Source organism: Canis lupus, chromosome 32 (genome assembly GCF_003254725.2).
Source record: "Canis lupus dingo isolate Sandy chromosome 32, ASM325472v2, whole genome shotgun sequence".
Taxonomy (NCBI): domain Eukaryota; kingdom Metazoa; phylum Chordata; class Mammalia; order Carnivora; family Canidae; genus Canis; species Canis lupus.
This window is the reverse complement of record NC_064274.1, coordinates 10,027,813-10,053,995: the sequence shown is the minus strand read 5'-3', so window position 1 is coordinate 10,053,995 and position 26,183 is coordinate 10,027,813. Positions and strand designations below refer to the sequence as shown.

At 39.0% G+C, this 26,183-nt stretch overlaps 1 pseudogene; it reads left to right on the top strand.

Moving 5' to 3' along the window:
- Positions 1 to 10,897: 10,897 nt before the first annotated feature.
- Positions 10,898 to 21,033, top strand: LOC118353091 (ATP synthase F(0) complex subunit C2, mitochondrial-like; annotated as a pseudogene).
- The last annotated feature ends 5,150 nt before the right edge of the window (positions 21,034 to 26,183 follow it).

Here is a 26,183-nt window from a genome sequence, read left to right as displayed (position 1 = left end):
CATGCCATCAAATGCCCCCCTCAGTGCCCGTCACCCATTCACCCCCACCCCCCCGTCCTCCCCTTCCATCACCCCTAGTTCGTTTCCCAGAGTTAGGAGTCTTTATGTTCTGTCTCCCTTTCTGATATTTCCCACACATTTCTTCTCCCTTCCCTTATATTCCCTTTCACTATTATTTACATTCCCCAAATGAATGAGAACATACAATGTTTGTCCTTCTCCGATTGACTTACTTCACTCAGCATCATACAAGAAGGTAGTTTAGAGACACATTCTGACATAATGCATATTTAAGTGCACCACAAATACCAAGAACTTTGCTATCTTACTCTGAGTGCCGCTTTGGTGTTCAACAGCTGACTCTATTTAGAAACACAGTTAAAGGGCTGAAGAAAGTTTGGAGTTTATTTATATGGCAAAAAGAGGGGTTAATGTTGGATAAGAATGATATTTGGAGCTCAGAGGGTCCTTCTAATTGTAGCTAGCCTAAATAAGCTCAGGCAACAATAAATAGTATGATGTACCCTACATATATGTGGTGGTGACTTACAACTGAGAAATTCACCCCTATTTTATTATAAACTTTTAACACGGTAGGGTTGTTGATAGGTCAACTCTCATTAAAACTTTATTCTTTGTTTACTTAATGTAGACTTGGAAGCTTAAGGGTCCTCAAGGACCTTAAGGGTCCTTGAATGAAACTCATCTCCATTGTATCTATGCCCATGGACTTCTACATTCTATTTGTCCAGAAGCCACAACTTTTCATGGCACTCAGTTTGTTGAAGTTTTAAGGGTATCCAAAAATAATTCCTCTGTTGTTACTTCCTTGGAACGTAATTAGAGGTAGAAATAGAGTCAAGTAGATGAAACAAAAATGGGGCTCAGTTTCATGGTAGCAATTATTTTCTTTGGGCTGCACCTGGAAGTAGGCAGCCCTTCTCCTGGAAACCAGGGTGCCTTGCTTGGTAGAGGTAGTCTCTTTTACCCAAGGTGACATAATTTATTGTCCAAACCAAAATACTTTAGAGAGTTAAAGGAGGTGCTGGTAGGGTGAAATGTCAGGACTGTTCAGGGCAAATTATGACATGAGGTCATTGACTTTTATCTCATGACAATAGTCAAAGTAGAAAGCACACCCTCTTCTGACAGGCAGACCTGAGAGGAAGGGGAGGAAGCCTATTGCACAGTTTCTTCTCCTTAACACACTAATCATATAAATAAGTTCTTCACTTTCCCCTCCACACCCTGGGAGAAGTGAGGGATAGCCCTGGAAGCCAGCTGTGCTCATGGAAAATCCATCCTCAAAAAATTCATAGAAGAGTAGAGTTTTCCCATTAGGTCTGCATCTAATATTTACATAGTCAGAGGAAGGACAGAGTAGGGGTGCTCTAAGCACAGGGCTAGAGGAGTGGTGTGCAAGAGCTGATTGTTAGCCTGGCTTCTCAACTCCACATTCATAAATACTTGGTAGATTGAAACTGGCCATGATGGGAGTATATATACCATGGCATGGCATGATATACATTATTTGGCAAAGTACAAATAATGGCCTTATTTTGTCTCCTCTGGCAGAGCTATTTGTTAAAGATTCATCAGCCTACCACTTGGCCCTGGACTAGTTTTATTTCTTCTGGTTTATGGTTAATACCTCCTCTTACCCTCATCATCTAGTAGAGATGTTCATGATCAGTGATCAAAGGCACACTTTTCATTGCCGTGAAAAAAACCCTCCAGCTTCTGCACATCTGTATGCCTATCAAGGAAGTAAGTACTCCATTGGGCTTGCTCCCCATAAACCCAAACAGCTGCAGCACTGTCTGTGCTGTAATCCTCTGTTCTAGAAGAACCAAGGAACCTGAGGATGGATCTTCCATTTGGTACTAAGACTGGCCATTCGGTGCAGGCCTTCCTAGTTCCTTGCAAAGATTACTGAGATGAAAAGCATAAGCATCACTTTGATGCTTTTAGAGTCTTCCAGGTGTTGACAATGAGAAACAGGCTTGTTCATGGGGACCTAAATTCCTGGCAGTGATATTATCAGTAAAGTTGCAGAGTACCTGAGTTTTAGAAGTTTAGAAGCTCTGGATATGAGTTCTGTTTATGCAAATTACAGCTGTGGAACTTTGCAAAATATATCTTGTTTCTTGGAGTATCCTTAAAGTGGGTACAATAATCTCCAATTATAAAATTTTGGGGATAAATAAAATAGCATGTGAAAATGAGTTGTAAAACATAAAGAGTGATGTTAACATAAAGTGTAAGCATTATCAGGAGAGTATATATTTTGTGGAAAAAGGAGAGATAAGTTATTTCTGATGTTTTAGTTAATTATTTGTAGGACAAGAAACAGCTGGATTATCCACAAGGCTGATGAAGCCTGTGTGTAGCCCTCTAGCAAAGGAATATTCTTATCTTTTAGAGGAAAGAGTTTGCTATCTTTTCTGATTCCCTCAAAAAAAATTAATCATCATTGGAAAAGTAGGAACTTGTTGGATATCTTTGTTTATTTTATAGTTAAATGTTTTAAAATTGTGATTTGGAAAGGAGTTGGGTATTGAATTAAAAAATTACTTAGAATTTCTAAAAAATTGTTCAACCATTGAAATGATTTCTATTTAGATTCTTATACCTTTTTAAAATTTTTAATTTAATTTTTATTTTATTTTTTTAAGTAAAAGAAATAAGTCCTCACTGGAGCCCAGTGAGGTGCTTGAACTCACAAGACCAAGATTAAAACCTAAGCTGAAATCAAGATTAGGATGCTTAACAAACTGAGCCACCGAAGTATCCCTAGATTCTTGTACCTTTTAATGTCTTAAAAAGGACTGACGTAAAAGGAAGCCTTCAGAGGCACATTTTGTGTCATGTACTTTGTGTAGAACACACAAGGGCTATGTTTTCCCCCATACTGCAAACAGATCCTACATATAAAATTACTTTAGTGTCATAGGCGCTTGTGAAATGCAAAATAAATTATTTAAAGATTTTAACTGGAATTTTGTCTTTTTCTTTTTTTAAAGAACATAAGGAAAAATTAAATCTTCCAGGTTTGAGACTTTAAGATAGGCGCTTGTGAAATGCAAAATAAATTATTTAAAGATTTTAACTGGAATTTTGTCTTTTTTTTTAAAGAACATAAGGAAAAATTAAATCTTCCAGGTTTGAGACTTTAAGTGTGATTTTTTTCAGATGTATCTTGGCCTCCCTCTAGTGGTTGCTGAGGCAAGCTGAACCAAAATCTAGGGCATAATACTCATTTTCTTTAAATCAAAAATATAATTGTGAACATTTAAGCCTCAGTTTATTTATTTTTTTAAAGGTTTTATTTATTTATTCATGGGAGACACACACACACACACACACACACACAGAAAGGCAGAGACACAGGCAGAGGGAGAAGCAGACTCCATGCAGGGAGCCCGATGTGGGACTTGATCCCAGGACTCCAGGATCACAACCTGGGCCAAAGGCAGGCGCTAAACTGCTGGGCCACTCAGGGATCCCCTGTAAGCCTCAGTTTAAATGACTGGAAAGCCTTTAATGAATCTCAAGTTTTTGCACTTCTTTGATACTCGGTTTAATTTCTGTTTGTTGTTCCTATCGTTTGTTGTTAAGATTACTTAATTTTCTTGTGTTTAATTTTGGTAGTAAGGGTGTGTGTGTGTGTGTGTGTGTATGCGTGTGTGTATTCTTTCTCACAAAAAATAGAGTCCTGTGTCCAGTTATAAATTTTAAGTTTTTTATGCCCTATGCAATATCTTCTGGTACAAAATCTAGGAAAATGATTTTATTAATAAATTTTTGACCAGAACTGAGATTACTGCCAATTTACAAGGAATCCAGAGGACAGAAGATATTAGAATATACTGAAGAGTGGGAGGGGCTTGGGAAGATGGCAGTAGGAGGACTCTGTGCTGACTCTGTCCCTTGTTTTCAATTATACATTATCCACATCCAAGTCAATAAACTGGAGAGCCATCTGAAGTCTGGCTGAGCAAACTTCACAACTTAAATGTACAAGAGAAGTGCATCTGAAAGTTTAGGAACATCAGAAAGGTAGAGGGAGGGTGCCCACAGGAGGAAGGGGGCTGCACATGGGAAGAAGGTAGAGAAACAGGCCTTCACACCAGGGAGCTCACATGAGAAGACTAATACCCATAGCTTTTGGCTTTAAAAACCAGAGGAGCTGAATTCTGTGAATTTGTAAAACCAGTGGGGCTTGAAACCTGAAGCTTTGGCGGTCAGCTGACTCAGCACTGGGCAAGCCTAGACGGTGAGTGATAGCTGGGTGCCACCCTTAAAGAGACAGCAGCCTATGTGGAGAGACAACATAAAAATGGCAGTTTACACAATGCTGGGGGCAAATGGGGGACAGATGTTTATATTGATTTCTGAGCTTGTTGGGGGACCTTCTCCAAAAATGACAGAACTGGCAGGTACTATTTTCCTCTGTCTCTCCCCATAAGCATAGACATCTGCTGGAGGTGGGGCCACACAGATACTACCTAATCTGCTAGTAGTGCACCACACCCATGATTTCTCCTGAGGACTCACACACTGCAAATCTGCTAGTCTCAGCCCTGGACTCAGGGCAAATTTTGTTAAGGCTGAGTGGGTGCCCTGCCCAGCCACCAAGTATATAGCTGCCATCAAGTGCTGTGCTCATTTGCCCTGCCACACTTAGCTGTGTTTCCCCAGTCACCCTGTGTGTCTTGCTCTCCTAGTGTGGGGCTACCAGGTGCATAGCTATGGCCATGTCATGCCTTGCCCAGAACCAGACCAAACCACCAGACATGCCCAGGAACATGTCCCCAGCCACCATTAGGTGCTGTGACCAGCCTTATGCCTACTAGCTGCCAATGTGCAGACTCTAGTAACCCCAGCACTTCAGGAGATCCAGCATAGAACTATTGGCCAAGCACACATTTTGCTAACAACACTACCATGCTCTCAAGTTCCCCAGCAAGCACACCTCTCACAGAGCTGTGCTCCCTGGGTCCCACTAGCACCACAGAGAAAAGCACAGCCCACAACAGGCAAAGAGTCAGTGCAGATGACTGTATGTGAAGGAAAAGTGACTCAGACATAACAGCAGGGCATAAACAACACATATAAGATATTCTCCTGAAGTGCTGGGTTCTGGTGAACAGGGGACACTGTACTTCCTCTTTATAAAGTCATTACTTTCAAGGGCAGAAGACACAGCTGACTTTCTTAACACACAGAAATAGAAGAGAGGCAGACAGAATAAAGAAACAGAGAAATTTATCCCAAATGAAAGAACATGACAAGTCCACAGCCAAAGGTCTATATGAAATAGATATAAGTCACATGCCTAGTAAAGAGTTTAAAGCAATGATCATAATGATACTCACTGGACTCGAGAAGTAGAAGACATGAATAAGACCCTTAACACAGACATAAGGAATAACATAGTAGAGATAAAGGGTACAATAAATGAAAATGGAAACATACTTGATGGAATAAACAGCAGGATGGAAGAAGCAGAGGAATTAGTGACCTAGAAGAGAGAGTAATGAAAAATAATCAAGCTGAACAAAAGAGAGAGAAAAGTATGATGCAAAAAGAGAATAGACTTAGGAAATTTAGTGACTCCATAAAATGTAATAACATTTGTGTTATAGGAATCTCAGAAGAAGACAGAAAAGGGGGCAGAAAATTTATTTGAAGAAATAATAACTGGAACTTCCCTAATCTGTGGAAGGAAACACATACCCATATTCAAGAGGCACAGAGAACCCCCAACAGAATCAACAAAAGCAGACTGGCACCAGGACATATTAAACTGGCAAAATATAGTGGTAAAGAACAAAATTTAAAAGCAGCAAGACAAAAGAAATCATTAATGCATAAGGGAAAACCCATAAGCCTAGCAGATTTGTCAGCAGAAACTTTCCAAGCCAGAAGACAGAGGCCTGATATATTTAAAGTGCTGAATAGGAAAATTCTGCAGCCAAGAATACTCTACTCAGAAAGGCTATCATTCATAATAGAAGGAGAGATAAAGAGTTTTCAAGACAAACTAAATGAGCTTGTGACTAGAAAACCAACCTCAAGATATTAAAGGGGACTCTGAGTGCAAAGAAGAGAGCAAAAGTGACTGCTTAAAGCAGGAAAGACACAAGCAGTAAAAATGAATATTTATATAAAAAAATCAGTCAAAGCTTATAAAATAAAAGGATGTAAAATATAATAAAATACTTAAAATGTTGGAAGGAGATGAGAAAAGAATGGGTTCATACTTGAAGGACCATCAGCTTAATATAGACTGCTATGCAAAGATTTTATATGCAAATCTAATGATAACCACATATCAAAACCTACCAATAAATATGCAAAGAATAAAGAGAAAGAAATCCAAATATATCACTAGAGAAAATAAAAAAAAACATGAAAGACAGGAAAAGATCAGAAAAATCTTCAGAAACAATCACAAACCAGTAATATAATGGCAATAAATACATATCTATCAATAATTACTTTTCATTTAAATGGACTAAATAGTCCAATCAAAAGACATAGGGTGGCAAAGTAGATAAAAAAAGTAAGTCCCATTTATATGCTGCCTTCAAGAGACCCATTTTAGAGGTAAAGACACTTGCAGATGGAAAGAGGATGAAGAAACATTTATCATGAGAAAAGATGTCAAAAGAAAGCTGGAGTTGCAATACTTACACTGAACAGAGTACACTTTGAAACAAAGACTGTAGCAAGAGTCAAAGAAGGACATTATGTAATCATAAAGGGGACAATCCAAAAAGACGATATAACAATTTTAAACATTAATGCACCCAATATGGGAGCATCTAAATACATAAAACAGTTAATAACACATAAAGGAAATAATTGATAACACAATAATAGTAGGGACTTTAACACCCCACTTACATTAGTGGACAAATCATCTAAACCGAACTTCAACAAGGAAACAATGGCTTTGAATGACTCACTGAATCAGATGGATTTAACAGATATATTCAGAATATTCCAACCTAAAACAGCAAAATACATGTTTTTTTTTTTCAAGTACACATAGTACAGTCTTTAGAATAGATTATGTGTTAGCTCACAAAACAAGCCACAACAAATTCAAGAGGATCAAAATCATACCAAGCATATTTTCTGACCATAATACTGTGAAACTAGAAAGTCAACCACAACAAAAAAATCTGTGAAGAGCACAAATACTGGGAGGCTAAAAAGCATGCTACTAAATAATGAATGAGTCAGCTAGGAAATAAAAGAAGAAATAAAAAAGCACATGGAAACCAATGAAAATGAAAACACAATGTCCCAACACCTTGGGATGCAGCAAAAGCAGGTGGGTCTATGAGGAAGTTTGTAGCAATACAAGCCTACCTCAAGAAGCAAAAAGAAATCTCAAATGAATAACCCAACTTTGCACATAAAGGAGCTAGAAAAAGAACAACAAACAAAACCCAAAACCAACAGTAGGAAGGAAAGAATAAAAATTAGAGTATAAATAAGTGACACAGAAACTAAAAACAAAACAAGACAAAACAAAACAAAACAATAGAACAGATCAATGAAACCAGGAGCTTATTCTTTGAAAAAATTAATAAAACTGATAAACTTCTAGCCAGATTTAGCAAGAAGAAAAGAGAAAGGACTCAAATAAAATCACAAATGAGAGAGGAGAAATAACAATTAACAGCACAGAAATACAATTAGAATATTATGAAAAACTAAATGCCAACAAATTGGACAACCTGCAAGAAATGGATAAATTCCTAGAAACTCCAAAACTGAAAGAGGAGGAAATAAAAAAATTTGAACAGACCAATAACCAGTAAAGAAATTATGTCAGTAATCAAAAAACTCCTGGGGCACCTCTGTGGCTCAGTAGATTAAGCATCTGACTCCTGATTTTGTCTAAGGTTATGATCTCAGGGTTGTGAGATTGAGCACCAAGCTGGGCTCCTTGCTAGGTAGGGAGTCTGCTTAAGATGCTCTCTCCCCCCTTTGCCATTTCTATATGCCAATAATTAGCAGAAAGAGAAATTAAGGAAACAAACCTATTTACAACTGCATTAAAAATAATATGATACCTAGAAAAAAACCTAACCAAAGAGGTGAAAGTCCTATACTCTGAAAACTATAAAGCATTGATGAAACCAATTAAGGATGACACAAAGAAATAGAGATTCCATGCTTACAGATTGGAAGAACAAATATTGTTAAAATGTCTATACTTCCCAAAGGCAATCTATACTTTTAATGCAATCCTTCTCAAAATACCAATAGCATTTTTCACATAACTAGAACAATCCTAAAATTTGTATCAAACCACAAAAGATCCTGAATAGCCAAAGCAATCCTGAAAAAGAAAATCAAAGCTAGGTGCCATGATTCAGACTTTATTACAAAACTATAGTGATCAAAACAGTATGGTACTGGCACAAAAAATAGACACATAGGTCAATTAAATAGAATAGAAAACCCAGAAATAAACCCACAATTATATGGCCAATTAATCTTTAACAAAGCAGGAAAGAATATCCAAAGGGAAAAAGACAGTCTCTTCAACAAATGGTGCTGGGAAAACTGGACAGCAACATGCAAAAGAATGAAGCTGGACCACTTTCTTACACCATACACAAAAATAAACTCAAAATGTGTTAAAGACCTAAATGTGAGACCTGAAACCATAAAAATCCTAGAGGAGAACACAGGCAATAACCTCTTTGACATTGGCCCTAGCAACATTTTTGTACATATGTATCTCAGACATTTTAACAAATCCTTTTTTTTTTTTTAAGATTTATTTATTTATTTGAGAGAGAGAGAGAGAGTAAGAGAAAAGAGAAAGAACATGAAAAGGAGGGGCAGAGCAGAGGGAGAGAGAATTTCAAGCAGACTCTATGATGGCATGGAGCCTGACATGGGGCTTGGTCTCATGACCCCAAGATCATGACCTGAGCCAAAACCAAGAGTCAGATGCTTAACCGACTGCACCACCCAGATGCCACTCTACATATCTCTTGAGGCAAGGGAAACAAAAGCAAAAATAAACTATTGGGACTACATCAAAATAAAAAGTTTCCACATAGGGAAGGAAACAATCAACAGAAGCAAAAGCCTATCTATGGCGGTGCTAAATATTTTCTTCCATTCCATAGCGCTATATATATGTATCTATATGTATATATAGTGGAATATTAGCCATCAAAAAAATGAAATCTTGCCATTTGCAATGATGTGAAAGGAACTAGAGATTATCATGCTAAGCAAAACAAGTCCATCAGAGAAAGACAATTATATGATTTCACTCATATGTGAAATTTAAGAAACAAAATAGAGGATCATAGGGGAAGGGAGGGAAAAATAAAACAAGACGAAACCAGAGGGAGACAAACCATAAGAGACTCTTAATCATAGGAAACAAACTGAGGGTTGCAAGAAGGGAGGGGGGTGGAGGATGGGGTAACTGGGTGATGAGCATTAAGGAAAGCACATGAATGAGCACTGGGTGTTAAATAAGACTGATGAATCATTCACCTCTACCTCAGAAACTAATAATACACTATTTATTGATAAATTGAATTGGAATAAAAAATATTTACCAAAAAAAGAAATTCAGCAAAATTCCTTCGAGATCAGTTCAATTTGTTTTATGTTTCAATAGTTTGTTGAATTTTACTGCTGAGTAGTATTCCTTGATATGAATGTACCACAGTTGTTCACCTGTTGAAGAACATCTGTTTCTCCCCCAGTTTTAGGCTATTACAATTAAAACTTCTATGAACATTTGTGCACACACACAGACAAAAACATGGAAAGAAGAAAAAAAGGAAAAAGTTTAAAAAGTAGGGGGATCCCTGGGTGGCTCAGCAGTTTGGCACCTGCCTTCGGCCCAGGGCGGGATCCTGGAGTCCTGGAATCGAGTCCTGGGATCGAGTCCCATGTCGGGCTCCTTTGCCTGGAGGCCTGCTTCTCCCTCTGCCTGTGTCTCTGCCTCTCTCTTTCTCTCTCTGTGTGTCTCTCATGAATAAATGAATAAAATCCTTTTAAAAAAAAGTAAATTATAAAGTATACATTATTTTTGCTGAACTGTACACTCCTGCCTAATTCATTTATATAGAGAGAGGACAGATGGAGATTGTTTTATGACTCTTAAATTCTCTGCTGTGCTTAACACAGTGTTAGGTGATTGTGAACTATTAACTTGAAATTCTATAATGATACCCAAAGCTTAGTGCTACTAGATTTCATTTCAAACAACAGTCAGACAAAGAAAATAAATCCTACTTGCAGAATACAACGCTGTATTAAGTCAATGTCCTAAATACTACCCTCCTCCTTTCCTTTACTCTTTTCACCCTTCTTTCTAGTTATTGAGAGAAAGAGAGGGTGACAGGGAGGAAAGACAGAGAGGAAGCTCCTGCCATCCTTAAAGACCATGCTTTATTCTAACAATAAGAAACTATTGCCTATTGACTTGCCTCTTCCAATAAGCACTGTTTTGACAAAAGAATTGATCTGAGGGATCTACAAATTACAAAGCATTAAGTCAGTCAACTCTGGGACTAAATCATAGCAGACTTTTTAACTCCTCACCATTAAATCTGCTCATTCTGCCAGAATGTGTTGTTGAGGCACCTGGGTGGCTCAGTCAGTTAAGCATCTGCCTTTGGCTCAGGTCAAGATCCCAGGATCCTGGCATCCAGCCCCACATCAGGCTCCCTGCTCCGTGGAGAACCTGCTTCTCCTTCTCTGCGGCTCCCCTTGCTTGTGCTCCTCTCTCTCTCTCAGAAATAAATTTAAAAATCTTTTTTTTTAAAAAGTATGTGTTGTTGGGGCTCAGGAGAATAAGGCACTCTTGGCTATGTCTGGGATAACAGCCTAATGAAAGATGGAGGTAAGAAAATTAAAATAAAATAAATTACTGTCACCTGAGATTTGAGTTTATTCAATTTCTTGTTCACCTGATACTTTTTCACACTTTTGTGGTGCGCAAAAGACGTTCAGCTTTCCAAAGTGCTAATTCTTGGATTTGGATAACCCAAGAATGAATTCTGGTAGCTGTTACAGCAGGGGGCTAAAATGTGCAAATGCCTGCAGCAATTCACTCTCTGACTAAATTGTCAAACTTTTAAATTGTGTCCCCTTTGATCTTCCCTTCCTCCCCCATCCTCTCCCTACAGAGGCTCCTAGCACTGAATCTTTGTCAAAAGAGAAGATGCAGTCAGATTAGCAAACTATACCTTTCCAAAAGATTGCCACCTTTTTTGTGTTGCCTGTCATGTTTACTTCTTTATGTCATTCTTGTCTAATCCTTCCTGATTCTTTTCAGTTTGATTTAATGGAAATGTTCATATTTTAGGTTCATTAACAACTTAACAAAAGACATCACATTTGGTTAGTGATTGTGCTTTTAAAAAAAATCCAAATAACTACAGACTGTCACTGTCTCTAAATCAGGAGGAAAATAAGCACTTTGCAGAATATATAAGTACTTCAACTGGTAAGTTAGAATGTAGAATAAACTCTAGCGGAGAGACTTCACTAAACATGTTGCTGAAATACTGAAATGTGTACAAGGCAACACAGGGTAACACAAGGAATGCTGGGCCACAAAACATCACCTTAAAATTATAAATAGTTAATAAATATTATTAAAATAGAATATATTATATAATAAACAAATCATGCAAAAGTTATTAAAATGTTAGAAAATATTTATTATTAAGCACCTGCCAAGAACCAGGCTCTATACCTCTGATTATTGTATTTTTTTAAATTTATTTTCATGATAGTCATACATAGAGAGAGAGAAAGGCAGAGACATAGGCAGAGGGAGAAACAGGCTCCATGCACCGGGAGCCCGACGTGGGATTCGATCCCGGGTCTCCAGGATCGCGCCCTGGGCCAAAGGCAGGCGCCAAACCGCTGCGCCACCCAGGGATCCCTGATTATTGTATTTAATCTCTGCACATCTGGCACTCACTGAGTGCTTACACTGTGCTAAGTCTTGGTATACCAAAATGAAAGACACAATCTTTGTCCTTCTGATGGTTCAGTCTAGAGAGGGGAAAATGACTAAACACAGTTGTCAAATGAGGTTCCATGGACCTATGCACACTTACAAAGGAATCTGAGAAAGGATGTACACCCATGATTGGAAGAATTGGAGATATTCACCAAATATCACTTTGTTAAAAAAAATTTTTTTTAAGGTATAGGGAACCCTAGCATTAAGAACAAGAATTATCCTAGCCTCATCAATCAGACAACAAAAATATTGCTGATAGCCTCAGCAGACAACAAAAGGCATTCAAATCGGTAAAGCAGAAGTCAAACTCCCTCTTTGCAGATGACATGATACTATATATCGAAAACCCAAAGACTCCACCCCAAGATGGCTAGAACTCATACAGCAATTCAGCAATGTGGCAGGATACAAAATCAATGCCCAGAAATCAGTGGCATTTCTATACACTAACAATGAAATTGAAGAAAGAGAAATTAAGGATTCCTGGGTGGCTCAGCGGTTTGGGCACCTGCCTTCGGCCCAGGGTGGATCCTGGAGTCCCGGGATTGAGTCCCATATCAGGTTCCCTGCGTGGAGCCTGCTTCTCCTTCTGCCTGTGTCTCTGCCTCTCTCTCTCTGTGTGTGTGTGTGTGTGTCTCTCATGAATAAATTAATAAAAATCTTTAAAAAAAGAAAAGAAAGAGAAATTAAGGAGTCAATTCCATTTACAATTGCACCCAAAAGCATAAGATACCTAGGAATAACCTAACCAAAGAGGTAAAGGATCTATACCCTAAAAACCACAGAACACTAATGAAAGAAATTGAGGAAGACATAAAGAGATGGAAAAACATTCCATACTCATGGATCAGAAGAACAAGTATTGTGAAAATGTCTATGCTACCCAGGGCAGTCTACACGTTCAATGCGATCCCTATCAAAATACCATGGACTTTTTTCACAGAATTGGAACAAATAATCTTAAAATTTGTATGGAATAAGAAAAGACCCCAAATAGCCAGAGGAATGCTGGGGGCATCACAATGCCAGATTTCAAGCTGTATTACAAAGCTGTGATCATCAAGACAGCATGGTACTGGCACAAAAACAGACACATAGATCAATGGAACAGAATAGAGAACCCAGAAGCGGACCCTCAACTCTATGGTCAACTAATATTCGACAAAGCAGGAAAGACTCTCCACTGGAAAAAGGACAGTCTCTTCAATAAAGGGTGCTGGGAAAATTGGACAGCCACGTGCAGAAGAATGAAACTGGACCATTCTCTTACACCATACACAAAGATACACTCTAAATGGTTGAAAGATCTAAATGTGAGACAAGAATCCATCAAAATCCTAGAGGAGAACACAGGCAACACCCTTTTTGAACTTGGCCACAGCAACTTCTTGCAAGATACATCTATGAAGGCAAGGGAAACAAAAGCAAAAATGAATGATTGGGACTTAAGATAAAAAGCTTCTGCACAGAAAAAAAAAAACAGTCAACAAAACTAAAAGACAACCTACAGAATGGGAGAAGATATTTGCAAATGACATATCAGCTAAAGGACTAGTATTCAAGAGCTATAAAGAACTTATCAAACTCAACACCCAAGAAACAAAAAATCCAGTCATGAAATGGGCAAAAGACATGAACAGAAATTTCTCCAAAGAAGACCTACACATGGCCAGCAAGCACATGAGAAAATGCTCTGCATTACTTGCATTCAGGGAAATACAAATCAAAACCACAATGAGATCCCACCTCACACCAGTGAGAATGGGGAAAATTAACAAGACAGGAAACAACAAATGTTGGAGAGGATGTGGAGAAAGGGGAACCCTCTTGCACTGTTGGTGGGAATGTGAACTGGTGCAGCCACTCTGGAAAACTGTGTGGAGGTTCCTCAAAGAGTTAAAAATAGACCTGCCCTACGACCGACCCAGCAATTGCACTACTGGGGTGTTTACTCCAAAGATACTGATGTAGGGGCAGCCTGGGTGGCTCAGTGCTTTAGCGCCACCTTCAGCCCAGGGCCTGATTCTGGAGACCTGGGATCAAGTCCCACGTCAGGCTCTCTTCATGGAGCCTGCTTCTCCCTCTGCCTGTGTCTCTGTCTCTGTCTCTCTGTGTCTTTCATGAATAAATAAATAAAATCTTAAAAAAAAAAGATACTGATGTAGTGAAACATCAGGACACCTGCACCTCAATGTTCATAGCAGCAATGTCTACAATAGCCAAACTGTGGAAAAAGTCTCATCCATTGACAGATGAATGGATAAAGAAGATATGTTCTATACATACAATGGAATATTACTCAGCCATGAGAATAAACAAATACCCACCGTTTGCTTAAAACTGGATGGAACTGGAGGGTATTATGCTGAGTGAAATAAGTCAATCAGAGGACAATCATCATATGGTTTCACTCATACATGGAATATAAGAAATAGTGAAAGGGATTATAAGGGAAAGGAGGGGAACTGAGTGGGAAAAATTAGAAAGGGAGACAAACCATGAGAGATTCCTAACTCTGGGAAACAAAGTGTTGTGGAAGGGGCGGTTGATGGGGAGATGGGGTAACTGGGTGACAGGCAATGAGGAGGGCAATTGATGGGATGAGCATTGGATGTTATACTATATGTTGGCAGATTGAATTTAAATTTTAAAATGAAAAAGAAAGAAGAAGAAAGAAAGAAAGAAAGAAAGAAAGAAAGAAAGAAAAAGAAAAAAGGAGATAGATAAAGAATTAGCCAGAAGATAAAATGCTTAGATAGGAACAAAAGAAAGAGGGAAGATTTTTCAGGCCAAGGAAGCAGGCAGTACAAAGGCAGAGAATTATGAGAGAGCAATGCACATTTGTGGGAACTGAAAATGATTATTATTAAAGCACAGGCTAGAAGATGAGGGAGGAGGCATTAGTGCAAGGTTTGGCGTGCCATACTAAAGAGTGTGGGCTTTTCCCCAGAGGCAGAGGGAGGACAATGGAATTTTTAAGCAGAGTAGCTGAGTAACTGTATTTTTAACCTAGAAATGATGATAATCATAGATATCCTTTATTGAGTGCTCTTGTGTGCCATTCACTTTAAATTATTTATTCTTTTTTTTTTTTTTAAAGACAGCTCCACATCCGATGTAGAGCTTGAAATCATGACCCTGAGATCAAGAGTCACATGCTCTATAGACTGAGCCAGCCAAGTGCCCCTATATTATTGATTCTTATTTAACAACCTTTACCATGTTGTAAGTAGGCATTATATCATCATTTTATAGATAAGTAATGCTCAGAAACTTTAAGAAACTTGCCCAAGTTTATCTGGCAGCTAAGGACCAAGGCTAAATTTTACAATGTTCTCACTTTCCTACCCTAGCTGTCAAAATAACTACTGTCATGTAGTTAGGAACAGGTGTTTTGGAGACCAACTGACTGGGCTTGAAATCCCTGCCACTTTACTTTCTGTGTGACTGTACAGCTTGTGCCTCATTTCATCATTCATAAAATGGGGATAATAAAATTCACCCAAAGTTAAATTAAGATAAATAAGATGGTACATAAAGCAGTTAGCACAAAGTCTAGCCCATAAAGTAATGCTAACCATCAGTAGAGATGGTACTAGACTAGTTGTTGTGCTTGGGCATATTTTATACTTCCATTTAAATCATTACAAGAACCAGACAAGGTGAGCATAATCATTTTATAATAAAAAAAAAAAAGAAATCTAAAACTTAGAGAAATTCAGTCACTTGCAAAAAAGACATATAACTAAATGCCAGAGCTGGTTCTGCTCCAAAGCCTATACTCTTTTTCATACTGCAGAGTATAGTGTACCATTAAAGGTCTCTTGTGCATTGTACAGGATAAATTAAAGAGATAAGATAGGAGGCAGGGGGTAAAATATTTTAGAGGTTTTGCATAAATCTAAGAGAAATATGTCAAGAGTCTAAATTAAGGAAGTGCTTATGTGGAGTAAAATAAGTCAGTTAAGAGATATTGTCACTAGGGTGACAGATTGAATGTTGAGAAGTAAAGGAGAGAGCTCAAGAGGATTTTCTGGTTTTTGGATTAGATCACAGGGTAGATGATAGCCCTGAGATAAGAATGGGAAAACTGGAATTGGAAATGTCTTGGATAATTTTTATTGAATGAATGAACAAATAAATAATTTCAATTTGGAATGTATTAAGTTCACTTATGTTCAACATCTAAAAAAGATAAGTAGTAGTCTAGGAAATATTGGACAGAATTCTGTGCTAAAGAGAAAGGAAATATAAATAGGTAGTCTAAATCATTGCATGTGTAAATGGCATTTCTAGAGAGACTAAAATAAAAATAGAAGAGGATCAATGATAGAACTTTGGAATTAGGGAAGAACCTTTTTTCCACTGGACTCAAGTTAAAATGTGGAGGGATTCCACTAGAATAGTGTTCTTGGCCTATTTCTCCACTTATTATATCCCACGGGGTGAGCTATAGGGAAGGAAGTGAGGATGTAACCTCCTCTTCTCTCTCTCTTTGACTATCAGCCTTTCTTCAAAGCATTCAGTTTCCCTACTTCCCAAAGTCTCAAACTGTGACTAAGAGGGGGTGTTCAATTCTACGTCTAAGCATTTGGTGGCCCATTACAAATTTCCATTCAAAGCCACATTTTATGATTAGTTTTATCAGTGATAAAGGTGGGTCTTTATCTATATGTGTTTTGATTTTAAACTTTGGAAATGAAGAAAGAAGTGCTGTTTGTGGACTCTCTAAAACCCACATAGCTGGGAAACCCAAAACTAAAGCAGCCAGAAAAAGAAAAGAACACATGAGGAAGGAGAAGAATGTACAGTATGAAACATAGGAAGAAAACCAGGAGAGAATACTGTTATCAGAATCAAAGGAGGAAGACTCTTAAACAAAAAAGTGGAATGGCCAGTAGTGTCAAGTGCTATGAAGAGGTCAGGGAGTATAAGATCCAAAACTAGTCTACTCAACTTGGTAGTTGAGAAAAGGTTCAAGGGAATGACAGAAACAGAAATATCATAATAGAGTGAATATAGTAGATAGGTTACACTGATGGTCCCAATTTTTTATGCATCCTTGTACTCCTGCCCTCTGGTCAGCATCCTACCCAAAATGATAGTTGGCCTGGCCATGTGACTGCTTTGCCCATTGCCACATTAGGAAATATGAATTAAGTAGAGGCTTTAAAAAATGCTTTCATGTTTCATCTTTCCCTCTTGAACCCTTCCCACCACTAGAGGAACATTTCCAGGTTAGCTGTCTAGAAAGATGTGAAATACTCATGTAGTCAAGTTGAGTTGTCCCACCCAAGGCCATCCTAGACCAACTAGCCCTCAGGTCAGACCAAAAGCTGACTACCAACACCTGAGCAAGCTCAGTCAAGATCAGCCAAGTCCACAGCCCACAGCCTCATGAGTAATAATAAATGCTTGCCACCTCAAGCTACTACATTTTGCGGTGGTTATCAACAATTACAGTTAACCAGTATAGAATAAGGTACAAAAAAGTAAGCTATATTAGGTTTTTGTAATTATCTTATCTCAGAAACTTAACCAGCACAATTATCTTTCTTTTATTTCTGAGTCTTTTTAATTTCTTATATTTATAATACAATTCCCAAACCAGTCCCTCCTCATAGATTTGACAACCATTATAGACTGCTTTCTAGCTTCTCAAGCCAGCATTTCTTCCCTCTATTTCAGACTTTGACTATGTGCAATCCCTTGCCTTTTTCAACTTAGAATTAAAAAGGCATTTACAATCTGGACCTCTATCTCTGCCCCCACCCAAACTCTTCACTAGAGGATTGCATCAGAATATAAAAAACAAAAATCAAAACAAAATGACAGCTTCTCAACAGAGGTAATAGGGAGAAAATAGAAATGAGAGAAGACATAGATATGTTTGGTCCTGAGGGGGAAGGGAGGGAGGGGGCTGAATAGGCAGCATCAAACTTAATAGCATTTGGGATGATTAGTATCTAGCTTCTAGGAAAATTCATTCGTAGGAGGAGATAAGAGAGCAAGTTACCCAAGAAAAATGGGCCACACCTGAAATAGCTTTTGAGTAGCAGCAATAGAAAGAGAATTGCCCAGAAACACAGAAACATCAGTAAGTGAGCTACTGCAACTGGAGATGATGAGTCCACAGTAGAACAATCCACATACAAGTGTGACTTACAGCAACTTTGCCCCACAGGTGGTGAACCAATATCCTGCTGCAGTTGGGAAAAGTGAACAATACAGGACTGTTGGCCAAGTAGCTGATGGTATTGGTGCAGATTATTAAAGTGATAGTCCTTAGAGTGTTTGGTTTCCTTGCAGGAATCATCACTCCCCTATTATACCACCTCCCCTTCTCATCGGTTATTCCTCTTCTTCCAGTTAACTCTTAGCCTTCTATTAGATTCTAGCATAAATATTTTACTGGAGATGCCTTCCCTGACCACACCAAATAGGCCAATCCTCTCCTCTTATACTTTCTTATATATGTCCTTTCGAGCACAATTGCATTCTAATCTTACAAGTTTAAGAAACTAAAAATATAATTTTTATTTGGATGATTCTTTCATCAGTGTCAGACTCCCCCAATTGACTATAAGTTTGTGGGACATATCTTTTTTCTGTTTTACTTCTCACCATTATATCTCCTATGTCTAACAAAGGGCCTTAGGCTTAGCAGGTGTTCAATATATAGTTTTTGAATAAGTAAATTGATGAATGATTAGAATGATATGTGAAAAAATTAATAAGAAAATAAACCAATAAACAAGGAAGAAACTGAACCAAAGGAGTCAGGGAGCTTCAATGAGTTTCAAAAGCAGTTTCAAGAGCTTCATGGAAGATTTGAAGGATAGTAGGTGTTAGGAACTAAATTTTGTTCCTGCCTCCTCCACCCCAAATTCATATGTTGAAGCCCTAACCCTCAATATCCCTTGCAGAAAGGGCCTTTATGGAAGTAATTAAGTTTAAATGAGGTCAAAGGCAAGGCTCTAATCCACCAGGACTTGTATCCTTATAAGCAGAGGAAGAGACACCAGGGGTACATGAGCAAAGAGGAAAGGCCATGTGAAGGGATCCCTGGGTGGCTCAGCTGTTTAGCGCCTGCCTTCTGCCCAAGGCGTGATCCTGGAGCCCCAAGATCGAGTCCCACATTGGGCTCCTTGTATGGAACCTGCTTCTCCTTCTGCCTGTGTCTCTGCCTCAACCTCTCTCTGTGTTTCTCATGAATAAATAAATAAAATATTTTTTAAAAAAGAAAGAAAGGCCATGTGAGGACACACAAGTAGGTGGCAATCTACAAGCCAGGAAGATAGGCCTCACCAGAAATCCACCCTATATGCCCTTTGATCTTGGACTTCCAGCCTCCAGAACTGTGAGAAAATGAATTTCTGTTGTTCAAGCTAGTCAGTCTATAGTATTTTGTTATGACAGCCCCAGCAGACTAATAGAGTAGGCTATAGATTTTAGATTCAGGAAGATGGTGTAGAGGAGGGGAAAAAAACTGAAACTTAATAGTTAGAGAAACAAATTAACACGACTGTATTTTAAATGAATAACCATGTCAAGTGTGGAGGGGATATCACATACAAGGCAGGGGGTGAAGAACCAATCCAAGGAAACTTTGAGCACAGCATTTTGACTTTATACCCAAAATGTAGGGAACAAAAGAATTGCAAACAAATCTTGAACTCTTTCTGGTAGGTTTGTTTTTTATTGTAAAATTACTGCAGCAATTTTGAATCTATTCTGTGGGTATTATAAGACTGAGAAGATGAATAATGTGATGGTGTCACTGGGAGCCAGGTTCCATCTATGGAAAAGAAAAAGATAAAATTATGGAATAAAGTAACCAAAGAGAACCCTACAATTATCATCATAAAGATTCATTCAGACAAGAATTATGTATAGCTGCAAAAATCCAGGATGGAAAGTTTGATAAGAAGCAGGATATGTACACAAACCCCAAAGTATTTCCCCACAGATTACTTAGTGGTTGAAAGAGGGAAATATTAACTATATAGTGGGAAAACCAGAAAACACTTTGATTAGGTGATCAAATTAACATCATCAGTAAGGGGAAGGCAGACATTGTATGTGGTACCCTAAGAAAGACATATTGCTGATGTCATATAATCTGAAATCATCAGGAAACACCACACAAACCCAAAGTAATGAACATTCTAAAAAGTAGCTGTCTTGTATTCTTTGAAAATATCAGTATCATCAAAGATAAAGAAAAGCTGAGGGAATCTTTCATATTTGGATACTAAAGAAATAAGGCAACAAATTCCAATATGTGATCCTGAACTGAATCTCATATTAGAAGGGGAAAAAATGCTATAAAAGACATTATGAGGGCAATTGACAAATTGGATTATGGACTATAGACTGGATAAAAATATTGTTTCAATGTTAAATTTCCTGAATTTGACAACTCTACTATGACAATGTAAGAGAATATAATTTTCTTAGGAAATACACAATAAAATACTAAGAAGTCAAAGAAAATGACATTGCAACCTACTCACAAATGGTTTATAAAAATAAAATGACATATATATGGAAAGAATGAGAGACAATATAATAAAGCAAACATGGCAACGTGTTCAAAATTGTTAACTCTGGATAAAGCAAATATGGGAGCCCTCTATTATTATTTCAACCTTTTTGTATGTTTGAAATAATTTCAAAATAAGACAGATGAGAGCCTTAGCAGCTTGGCAGCCCCACGTCCCCTGACCTCACTTATTCCTAGCTGCAGCTTCTGAGCCAGCACCATTTCAAGGGACATTGACACAGCAGCCAAGTTCATAGGGGCTGGGGCTGCCACTGTAGGGGTGGCTGGCTCTGGGGCTGGAACTGTGTTTGGGAGCCTCATCATTGGTTATGCCAGGAACCCCTCTGTGAAGCAACAGTTTCTTCTCCTACGCCATTCTGGGCTTTGCCCTCACAGAGCCGTGAGGCTCTTTTGCCTGATGGTGGCCTTTCTCATCCTTTTTGCCACGTGAAAGAGCCGTCTCCACCTCCCATAGCTGTTTCTCCCATGTCTCATCGGCCTGTATGCTCCTTTTCCTATACCTACGTAGGCAGCCTGAAGAAAGTAGTTGGCTCAGGGTTTAACAGAGGGAAGACAAATAAATACTGTATTAATAAGGGGGGAGGGATAAGCATAGTAGGCCAGGTTTTCTACCCCTACAAAGAGAATCCTACCATTTTGAAGGGTTAAGTTTAATTAATGAGAGATTATTTAAAAACACACACACACACACAAATATCTTCCTGCTTTGATCTCCAGATCACCTGCAGAAAAGCACTGGCTTTGGGGACAAACAGGGACTAGAAACTAGGCCAGCTTCTTGCATACCAAGCCAGCTCCTTGGCACATTTCTTCTAGCTTTTCTACCCAGAGGCAGTCCCTCTTTACAATAGATCTTCCAGAAGTGGGTATTTTCTGCTAATTCTTATGCCCAAAGGAAGAAGGTGCCTTTTTCTAATTCGAACAATGACAGTTTATGTGCTATCAGCAACCTGCTGATTTTCAGCTGAGTTCTCTATCTCTTAATTGATTCCAAGCTTCAAAAGGAAAGCAATGTGTCACCTATTTAGTTCCTGCAATTCCGACACTACTATGTACCAGAAATTATGAGAGAGGTTGGGGGCAGGGGGAAGACAAGTATGACTTCAAAATGCTGTCTAGCTAAATTCCCCAGGTCCTCAAAACCACTGTTTATTTGGGTTTTGGTTAGTTTGTTTTTGTATTGAGAGAAAGATGTAGACTGGTTGCAAGAAATATCTACATTCTTGGCTCCCCTCTCATTGTCCTGAAGGTTCTTCCAGGCATGGGTGGAATGGTGTGGACCAGGGGCTAGAATAGGGCCCAGTGATCATTAGGATGATGGCACCGTGACCGATGAAAACAGACACAGACACAGGATACAAGTTCCTTAAAAGTAGGTGAACAGTAAAATTTACTTTACATACTGACAGCTACACATGACAGGAAAGACAGTGGCACAACCAAAGTGAAGGGCATATGCCCCTGCGTAACAGGCATCCACGAGGTTGAAGATTTAGCTGAGTATTTATTTGCTCAGGTTAAGATCCTGTTTTGTCCCTCTGAAAGTTCCCTCTTGTCATTGCCATGGAGCTTTGTCATATCCACCAACCCCCATCCACCCCAAACCCACCTCCAAGTCCTAGAGACTCTGCTTATGAATCCGCCTGCCCACCAGGGTTACTACAATAGTGGTTTACTGCACACTGGGAATGAAAAGTCAGTGTCCCCGTATAGTGACTCTCAGCAGCTCCGGCTCAGGACCGCCTAGGTCTACTGCCATCAGTCATGACTCCATATGCGAAGGGATGAGAAGAACTGGGAGATGGGCAGGGTACTAAGGCCAAAAACGGCAGGAAAGCTGAAGGTTATCAAATCCAAAGCAGCCAGAAGCAACTTTCAAAGTGGAGTCGAATCCCAGAATCCAGGACCAGATAAAAAGGAGCCCAAACTACATTCTGGGAACAAAGGAATAAGGAAAGGGAATACCAGAAAGAGGATCCTGAGCAACCACGTGGATTATGTAAAGACTGCAAAGAGAGCTTTTTAAATTTGCTTTTTTTATGCAAATACATTGCTGCAGCATAAGGGCTTAAGATTAAATGGACAAATAATAGCTTACTCTGACATCCCTCATATATAACGCTCCGTTTTACTTTTTTAAAGATTTTATCTATTTATTTGAGAGAGGGTGAGAGCAGTAGAGAGAGAAGCATGAGTAGGGGGCACAGGGAGAGAGAGAAGCAGGCTGTCCACTGAGCAGAGCTCCATCCCAGACCCCGGGATCAGACCTGAGCTGAAGGCAGACACTTAACTGAATGAGCCACCCAGAGACCCAAAACTCCTTTTTAAATTGTGGTTTTCAGGGATCCTTGGGTGGCGCAGTGGTTTGGCGCCTGCCTTTGGCCCAGGGCGCAATCCTGGAGACCCGGGATCGAATCCCACATCGGGCTCCCGGTGCATGGAGCCTGCTTCTCCCTCTGCCTGTGTCTCTGCCTCTCTCTCTCTCTCTCTCTCTCTCTGTGACTATCATAAAAAAAAAAAAAAAAAAATTAAATTGTGGTTTTCAGGTGCCTTCCTCTTAGAAGTAATAGGTATAGTAAATATATTTCCTTAACCAAAAGCAAAACATGAGCCTCCAGTTTGTCCAAAGCTTAAAAATCAAGCCACCTTAGAAAATTGACCCCCAAGAGTAATTTTAGATAGAGAGAGCACATACCACTATTCACCACCTACAATATTCCCAGCACTTTGTTAAAGCACTTTACAATAAGTATCTCATTTAATCACTACACAAAGAAATGTGAAAAAATTATTGTCACTTTCCAAATAAGAAAACTGAGGCCTACTAAAATTAAGTGACTTGTCAAAGTCATGTGCATGGTGGTATCAGAAGCTGAACTCATGAAGTCTAACTCCAAAGCCTGCACACTGAACCTCCACCACGTCACTAGAGCTAAAGGATAGAGGAATATTTTTATTTGGCAAAAGAGAGAAGAAAGAGTGCTCTGCCCACAAAGGATGTCCAGGAATCAGGTGCTAATCTAAGGAAGGAAAGGGAGAGGGGAAAGAGTTGGCCACAGCTCCTGAGATGTTAAAAATGCTACTTTGTAAGTCTACCCTCCCTGTGACTGAACTGCCTGCTGGCGTTATAGGATCCCAATCCTTATGCCTTCTCAAGACCATCCATCAGGGTAATCTGCATGTCCCTCTCTAACTATTCTAGTAATTGCACCCTGAATCTGCAGACAGTATTCTCACTTCTCTTACCCTCAGAAATAAACTCACATAACCACAACCTTGTGAACCAGTTTTGTCAATTTCATATCTGAATGTCTAAATCAAATTTTGCTATTATTAAGAAAAAACAGAGGTACCTGCCATTAAGAAACAGCTATCTGCGGGCAGCCTGGGTGGCTCAGTGGTTTAGCGTCGCCTTCGGCCCAGGGCGTGATCCTGGAGACCTGGGATCGAGTCCCGCGTCCATGGAGCCTGCTTTTCTCTCTGTGTCTCTCATAAATGAATAAAATCTTAAAAAGAAAGAAAGAAAGAGCTATCTGCAAATAAATAAATAAATAAATAAATAACCTATTCATTGGGACATTATTTTGTTTTCTTTTTGTTGTTAAGAATCCTTGTTGAAAAGGAAAGTGGTTGGAGACCGAAATTAGAAGCTGGAGAGGACATTCACACTTAGTCACAGTCCCCAGCCACACTCTATGTGTAAGGTAAAAAAATAGACCATTTCTCATCCGCTGTTAAGAAAAAATAAAAATACTTGTAGATGCTTGAAAAATATAGAATAAAATTATAAGGATTCAGCATAAACAACAACCTACGAAAAACTTTTTAAAGTCTAAGCATTAAAGTGACACACCTTCCTACCAAGAAATAAAAATAGATTATTAACTGATATGCTACATGCATCTACACGCTTTAGTTCAAGGTCATTCTTGTCAGATAAGAAAGCCTGAGGGAAAGAATCCCTGTATCAAAGCTCTGTTTCTTTTTCTCCTTCACTCTGGCACTGCCCAGAGGCAAGTCCATGGTTAGGAGACACCATTTCCTTATGCCTGTGTCTTCAGGATTAAGTGTCTCTACCTATGAATGGTGCTGAATGGTTTATGAAGATACAGTTGTATGGGCTGCCTTGCTTAGCTGGAAATTTTGAAATTGTTAAAAAGGGAATGTGTAGTTGTGTATCCCTCCTACCTCTCTGCCTCTGATCCCCAAGAGAAGTAAAGTATGGTGTTGAGGTTGTCCTTCCTGAGATAGCCCATCCATCTGCCACCCTGCATGCGTTCTCTGGTGGGCTCTTGCTCTCTTTCTCTCTCCAGGTTCTCTGGCTTCCCTCTCCATGTGGCTTGGTAATGGAAATGCATTCTATACAAGCTCTCTACCGGGTTTTGAGACAAAAGCTCTCTAGTTTCTTCTCCTGCATCTCATGTTCTCTTCAGCCTCTTCTGGGCAGTTATGGAGTAATAGGAATGTGATTCAGATCCCTGCTATCGAGTAGAGGTAAGAACAGGCATTTAACCCCTTTTAGTACTAAACTGCTCAGGCTAACACAGCTTATGCAATCAAGCTCACTGGAATGGTATATTCCAGTGCATTGCATTGTTTTTTCAGGATCATGTAAAGAGGGATTACTAGTGAAAGGCTGGAGCCAGTTATTCCTGGATCCCAGATCTAATAGAATTAAGATGCCACAACCCAGAAGCACAACACTATTTCAAGAAGAGCCAGTATGCAGTTTCATATTCACTCTTTCTTTCCACCACGGTGATTGGCAATGTTTCAGATGGTGGCTATCCCATCATCGGGGATCCCAGAGGAAGGAGACTTGAGCAGCTACTCCAGCCAATCCATGGTAGTCATGTAGTCTAAACCCAGAAATACATCTTGTTGTCATAAGCCACCAAGATTTCACAGTTGTTTGTCACCCAGCATAGTCTAGCTTACCCTAATACAGGGATAGATAGTGGTGGTGGTATTTCAGGAGTTAGTTCAAACCTAAATAGTAACAGTACTGACACCAGCCTACAGGATAAATCAAACTATCCTATATGACTTAGCACATCCCTTTGGATAACAACATTTTGGGAGCTGCAGGAAAACTGCTCTTAGAGAAGAATCTGCTCAAGTCTCTTCTAAGAATGTAAGACTTGCAGCAAATGGTTTCACCACTGAACCCACACTCTAAGGACAGGGCCCCATCTACTGACACATATGATAAACCTGATGCCTTTATGTTTATCTACATGCACCTTACATGTAAATTGAGGGGTTATTATGTGATTGTTAGAAGCATAAGCCAAACGTTCTCTACCCTGAAATTCCTTTTCCTTTCAGATGTTACAGTGCCTTTAACATCCCCAGTTTCATTGCTGAAAGAATGAAATGTTAGTAACTAAATAGGAGCTCTGGCTACCTAAGTTTAAACTTCCATCTGCTGAGAATTTCTCTTCTGCATCCTTGACAAATAGCTCGCCTGCCTCCTTGTAAGAACAACTTGTCTCAAGGTGACTTCTTTCATTTGGCCAGCAAAAGTTGTTAGAAAATTCTTCCTTTATAAGGCTGAAATTTGCCTCCACATTCTTTTCT